Here is a 7,306-nt window from a genome sequence, read left to right as displayed (position 1 = left end):
GGGATGGGTATAATATCACAATTCATACAATCAAAAATTGGAATTTTCCATGTCCATAAATAGAGAGATAATTGAAATTTAATAACAATAAGGCGAAAAACAAGAAATATGCGGTGGGATAAGTGAGCAAACCGTGAGTAGGTTAAAAGGAAATCAGCCGATTTCCTTACCGCAGGCAAGTGACTTAAAAAGTGACTTTATAGTGTATGCAGAATCGAAGTTATAGAAATTTACAATCAGTATAACATCTCATACTCGATTATAAAATACAACGTATAGTTAGGAGTTTAGAGAGCACTGCTTCAGACCTTCCGACTTTGGAGACTTCCTTTCCTCGCAAGGAAGTGTTTTGTCTTCAGCCCTTTCTTCCTTGCGGCTCCTTCAGGAAGATACTAGTTGCTGGGCACGTGCTCTGCAACAGTGTCATTGCGAACACTGGAAGGGGTCTGCCTTAATTAACTCTGACAAAGACCATGAAACTAACAGAAACAAGCATTGGCATAGCCAATAGGTCTCGCCTTTGGGACCTTATAAGTGTTTAGCCATGCAACAGTTGCATAACTAAATACTTATAAGGTCCCAAAAGCGAGACCTATTGGCTATGCCAAGCGGCCGCGAAAGTGAAGTGAAAGTGATCGCGATCAAACATAAAAGCGGCCGTGCGGCCGCGAAAGTGAAAATAATCACGGTCAAGCGCTGCGCGCACGCCCACTCACATGCACTGTAGCTTTAGGCTGCCCTGGCAGCACTTTTTGGAGCCTTTTCAATAAGTCTGGCCAGACCAGCACATGCGCTGGGTCAGGCAAAACCTAAAAAGGCATCCAGCCCTCGACACATTCATTCTAAAATTACCAGAAACGTTTACACATCAAAGGTCCTTCCATGGATAGCTTGTCTTATCCAATCTCTTTGTAAACCTGTGCCATTCAAATTTCGGTTTTCTATGGTCATAAATCAGTCCATGTCCCTCTTACAGTCATGCATGGTTGGAACAACATGCTCTTCCATTGTATGTCTCTGCATGTAACCATAAGGCCAATATTGCAGAGAATCAAATTATACTTGGGTGTCACCTCTAATTCCTGGTAGAGCCACACTGAGAGATAATTCTAATTGTGCGCTTCCATCAGTTCCCATGGACTGCAGTATAGAAAGTATGTATCACTAGGCAGCCCATATTGTACAAAAAACATACCTGGTTTAGCCTGGCATGTTACTCACGCAAGCCTGGCAATTAGTCCCGTTGCACAGAGCCTTGCACTTTAGTGATATATTCTGTGTACAACGTTTAACTGTTTCCGTCTGAAGGAGGACTGGACAGCCACCTCTCTGGAATACAAGAGTACCTCGTCCCAGTTATCATCTTAGACCCTTCCTTTCGCAGCTTTCCCTCATGACTTTCACCTGTAAGAGGGGAATGATATTGCACACTTGGCCAGTCTATCCCCTGGCTCTCTAATAAATGACCTGTAGGTATCAGAACTGTTCCTGTAGGTCAGTCTGTTCAAAGGCAGTCTGTAAGCCAGAATAAAGTTAAATTCCTTTGTTCTCAATCAAATTACCCAATTTAGAAATGCCTATTGGGTCCCTCATGCATTATACTTTCAATGCTACCTTCTCCCTTAACACAGTACCCATCCACAATGGAGTTTCTTGTATTACTGTGCTGGACCATACATGTGATTTTGATGCTGTGGCCGACGTCTTGTTGACAATAACCATAGCCCCAGGTAGGTTCCTCAGCATTGTCCCCAAGAGTTGAAATGTAGATAAGTCTTCAAACTCATTATCAATGTATCTAACTTATTAGAAGGTTCACCGAAGGGGGAGTAAAACCAATTGTTCAAAAGCACTGGATGTGTGTGATGGCTGACTGTATCCTCTCAGATATGGTAAAGCAAAACCCCTGTCAAAGGTATAGCAATGCAGCTTCTCTTACGCAATACAAGGGGATTGAATATCCCACAAAAAAGATCATACATAATACATTGTCTGCTTGGCTGAAGACCATCGCTGAGACCCAAAATGGCATAATCTGCACAATGAATGGAAATCTCAGTAGAGATATTATGGTAAGGTTGCAGTCATAAAAAGAATTTAATCTCTCAACATCTCAATACTCAAACAGTCAAATCCTCCCTCACACATAGTGACATGTCCATTATAATGCATCTGCCAAGTCCACTTCTGCATCCTCAAAAACAAAATAATTTTGCCCAAATTATAATGAAGGCTAAGTAGATTCCGTATTTCCCAAACAAGTAATCCAGGGATGGAGAAGATCAAATCTACTAAGAAAAAGGAATATATTCCACATACAAGAATATATGATCCTTCGCCCGCTCCTTCCAGTGACATCTCCTCAACTGGGTGTCTTATTGGATTTAAAAAGTAGAAAAAAGAAATTGGCATGGAGGAAATGATGTCTATATCCACTAAATCATAGGGAACATCATATTACACTATCAATAGTACACAGTCCTATTGTTATTCATGAGAATCTCATTCAAAAAACTGTACACATACCACGGAGACATTTTCTGAAAAAAAAAATCATTGTTTTTGTTTTTCTTTTAAAACATACAAACATTTATAAACAAAAACATTTACATCACAAACAAATACAAACCAAATTTATTAGTTACCAATACCCACTTGATTAAAAAATAATCAGTGTTTACAGACTAAATCAAGGTAATACACTGTAAGGTAGTCCTCTATGCACACAAGGTTACTACTCCTCTAAAGACCTAATTTCAAGTGTGCTTAAACTATAAGAAATATTATTGATTCCAGGCGGACTCCTCTCGTCAAAAACTGTCGACGCGGATGCGTTTCGGCTCTCACTTTCATCTGGGCCTCCTCATGACAAGGGTAAGGGAACCAACCTAAATAAATCCAAAAATATAACATTTGTACAAAAAACAGGGTCACTGTCCGTATAGTCACCCATGGCATGCTGGGCACAAATTGTGCGGCGAGACGTCTCACCGAAAAGGTAGAGATGAAATCATGCAGGGTAAGGATAAACAACACCTCAACCGCTAGGTGACCAACCTAAGTGACTACAAAGTATACCACTTCCAACGCGCCCACGTGCACCACGGTCAATAAGAGACAGAGTAATCTATGTGTCACAGGTGTGTGAAAGTAAGAGAGAATGGATACGTCATACATAATGCACTGACGTGAAGCAAACAATGATTAATAACTGTAGGCTTCTTGGCAACTCAATCTGTCTTGTGGCAACTTCCAATGGACCAAACCACTGGTTCCATCACCTATAAGTGGCAGTAAAACCATGTCGCTGATGGATATCATATCCCAATATGGTACCGTCTACTACACAGAGTTATACAAACAATAATGTACCTACATACCTTTAAATGGAGGTAACAAGCAGTCTGTTGTTTTATGTAGTATTATCACTGGTCACGTGTTGTATTATATACGTGGGAATTTACCTCACTTAAAAAGTGAAAGAGTTGCCTCAGTGTTAACTATCACAAGCGCTAATAGATGAGCGTGCATAGAACTACACATGCTCGTACACTTACCTCTATTTGTTGCCTCGGGTTGAAATGCCAACCACGTCATGCTTATTCCACTTTGTTAATGCCAAGCCTTCCTCACTACGGACACAGTAAAAGATAGAAAAAATGGCCTCAATCACCGTACTTAAAAAAACGCTCGTACTCCTTGCTCGCATAAATCTAAAGCAATTCTGCTCTCACCTATACTCGCTGCCATCAATCAGAACGGTACCATTAACCTTCGGTCCATGCTCGAAACAAATCAGCAGGAACTTCAAAAGAAATGCTGGCGTGTTTGAATTTCATGGGAAGACCCAGCAACCCACGTGATCGTGACGTAATCAGAAACGTAAACAGCGACGAAGGACTATTCACTGAGTAACTGGTTTCCTAGAGATTGCGTGTTGCTTACTGCACCAAAGTAAACGAAGGACTAAAATAAAAAACAACAGATCAACTCCCTGCGATTCGGTGGTTGGTTAAAAAAAAAAAACATCCATGATCGAAATTCTATAAATTATAAACGGGGACATCTCTCCAATTCATGTATTCAGCATAGCCAGCGTGAAAAAATGGACTCACAATCTGCTCTTTAATCCATCTTCATACAAAGTAAAGTATTTATATCAATAATACAGAGAGTTATAATTGCGATGTGCATACAAAATGTCAAATAATAAAATAAACAATCAATCAGTGTGTGTCATAAAGATTACCCGGTTAAATATATATGTACATTGAATACACCTCAAACTCCCTCACAGGTACCCATATTAACTATGGAATCAATTGTTACCAACAATATCTGTTAGTACAGATGCCCATTACTTAAATCAATACCCAAATTTCATCACGGTCATTCAGACCATTTGTTGCTGTGTGATATTTTTCAATCATGCGAGCCTCAAGACGGTTGAAGTTTGTCTGTACACTTATTTTATTCTGTGATTTCACCACCTACAAAACAGACCAACTAATATCGTTCTCATTATGATTACATTCTGCAAAGTGTTGCACCAATGGCGCCTCCTGTGTCCTACAGCGTATTCGAGATTTATGTTGTAGCAACCTCATTTTGACTGCTTGTGTGGTCTGCCCGATGTAAAACTTACCACACATACATGTCAAAGAATACATGACATTTTTCATGATGCACTTTGAAAAGCTGTATTGGATATGTTTATTTTTATTATTCAACATGACACATTTTGAGTCATTATTATATGGACAGGCAGCACAGTTATTGCACCTAAAGTGTCCCAAGACAGGTGGAAGACCCAACATACTTCTCAAATCTTTCTTTGGTTGTTGTGTGCATGAAGCCTTCACTAGATGTTGGCATAGGTTTTCCTTCACGGAACAAAAAGAGGGGCTTTGGAACATTCAAATGTTTTACCAACCTCCAGTTCCGCAAATGATTTGCTTCACTTTATTTGCCTTTGGGTTATATGTAAGAACACATATCATTTGGTTAGACTCCTGTTTGGTCCTTGGAGTCAATAGATTTTCTCGTGGGGTAAACCATGCTCATTTAAGTACTGCTCTAACCAGCTTCCTAGGGTAGCCTCTGTCACATAACTTTTGTTGTAAAATCTCTACATTGTTGAAGTAATCAATTTTATTAGAACAATTTCGCTGAATTCTTAAAAAACTGCCCGTATAGCAAGTTTTCCTTAAGAGTTCTAAGGTGTCCACTGGTAAATTGCAACAAAGTGTTGCGATCAGTGGACTTGGTGTAAAGGCTTACCTCTAGGCTCCCACTGTTGTTAATTATCCATACATCTAAAAAGTTTATTTTGGTTTCACTCGAGGATATGGAAAACTTAAGATCTTGCGAGCGTGAGTTTAGCCAGATATGAAATTGTTCAAGGGATTCCTGATTCCCGGTCCATATCATAAAAATATAATCGATAAATCACACCCACCGTGTGATGTGCGATTTAAAGTGGGTGGCGTCATGAAAAATATGTTGTGTCTCAAAAGAATCCATCACCAAATTGGCAATTTCCGAGGCAAAGCAACACCCCGTTGCCACACCTTTGGCCTGTAAATACAGGTCTTCTTTAAAGGCGAAAAAGTTGTTTTTGAGGCATATCCTGGCTAGGGCTGCAATAAAATCAGTGGGCACCATATGTGGTCTAGGTCTTTTATCTAAGACCATACTCAGGACAACAAGCGCCTCCTCTTGAGGAATGTTGGTGTATAGACTTTCAATATCGAATGTGACCAACAACTGTTGATCACTATCAAACATTGAATTCTCGATTTTCGAGATCAAGTCCATTGTGTCCCTAATATATGCCTTAGTCTGGGCTACGAAGGACATTAAATCACTGTATTTCGCCAAAGGCTCCAACAATGACCCACACGCCGAAATAATCGGCCGACCTGGAGGTTGTTGTGCATTTTTATGTACTTTAGGCAGCACATAGATGTTAGGTATTTTCTGTGAAGTAGTACTGAGATAATCATATTCTTTTTTGCAAATATATCCCTCATCTAAAGCCTGTGTTGTAAGATGCAAAATTTGGGCTTTAAGGCGTGAGGTAAGATTATCAATGATGGGACGATAGTGTTCTTGGTTATTTTACTGATTCACTATCACTTTGTTTCTATCGTCACTGTCCCACAGGACAATCCCCCCACCCTCATCAGTGGGTTTAATAACTGTAAGGGGGTTTTCAGCCAGATTTTTGTGTGCAATTTGTTCTTCTTTGGAAAAGTTGGATTTAAAGAAGAATCTTTTTTCATTAAGATCATCAATTTCCCTTAATATCCGGACGGTACCACATTGGGATATGATATCCATCAGCGACATGTTTTTACTGCCACTTATAGGTGATGGAACCAGTGGTTTGGTCCATTGGAAGTTGCCACAAGACAGATTGAGTTGCCAAGAAGTTCACAGTTATTAATCATTGTTTGCTTCACGTGAGTGCATTATGTGTGACATATACATTTGTTCTTACTTTCACACACCAGTGACACATAGATTACTCTGTCTCTTTTTGACCGTGGTGCACGTGGGCCCGTTGGAAGTGGTATACTTTGTAGTCACTTAGGTTGAGGTGTTGAGGTTGAGGTTGAGGTGTTGTTTATCCTTACCGTTCATGATTTCATCTCTAACTTTTCGGTGAGACGTCTCCCCGCACAATTTGTGTCCAGCATGCCATGCGTGACTATATGGACAGTGACCCTGTTTTTTGTACAAATGTTATATTTTTGGATTTATTTAGGTTGCTTCCCTTACTGTTGTTCTGAGGAGGCCCAGATGAAAGTGAGGGCCGAAACATGAAATCGTTGACAATTTTTGATGAGAGGAGTCCGCCTGGAATCAATAGTATTTCTTATGGTTGAAGCACACTTGAAATTATGTCTTTAGAGGTGTAGTAACCTCGTGTGCATAGAGGAGTACCTTACAGTGTATTGCCTTGATTTAGTCTGTAAATACTGATTATTTTTTAATCAAGTGGGTATAGGTAACTAATGAATTTGGTTTGTGTTTGTTTGTGATGTAAATGTTTTTGCATATACATGTTTGTATGTTTTAAAACAAAAACAAAAACAATGATTATTTTTTTCAGAAAATGTCTCTGTGGTATGTGTACAGTTTTTTGAATGAGGTTCTCATGAATAACAATAGGACTGTGTACAGCTAATGGGGTATAATGATGTTCCCTATGATTTAGTGGATATAGATATCATTCCCTCCATGTCAATTTCTTTTTTCTACTTTTGTAGTTCCTTACCCAGGCATAGGAGGGTGACGTGGG

General features: G+C 39.6%; 1 long non-coding RNA gene across 1 annotated transcript; it reads right to left on the bottom strand.

The window, feature by feature from the left end:
- Positions 1–2,533: 2,533 nt before the first annotated feature.
- Positions 2,534–3,884, bottom strand: LOC146834847 (uncharacterized). Its single transcript, XR_014960344.1, has 3 exons — positions 3,735–3,884; positions 3,558–3,632; positions 2,534–2,888 (listed from the first exon to the last, which is right to left on the bottom strand). It is a non-coding gene; the product is annotated as an uncharacterized LOC146834847 (long non-coding RNA).
- Positions 3,885–7,306: the final 3,422 nt, after the last annotated feature.

The sequence above is a fragment of the Triturus cristatus genome, chromosome 4_2 (assembly GCF_964204655.1).
Source record: "Triturus cristatus chromosome 4_2, aTriCri1.1, whole genome shotgun sequence".
NCBI lineage: Eukaryota > Metazoa > Chordata > Amphibia > Caudata > Salamandridae > Triturus > Triturus cristatus.
This window is presented reverse-complemented; position numbering and strand designations above follow the sequence as displayed.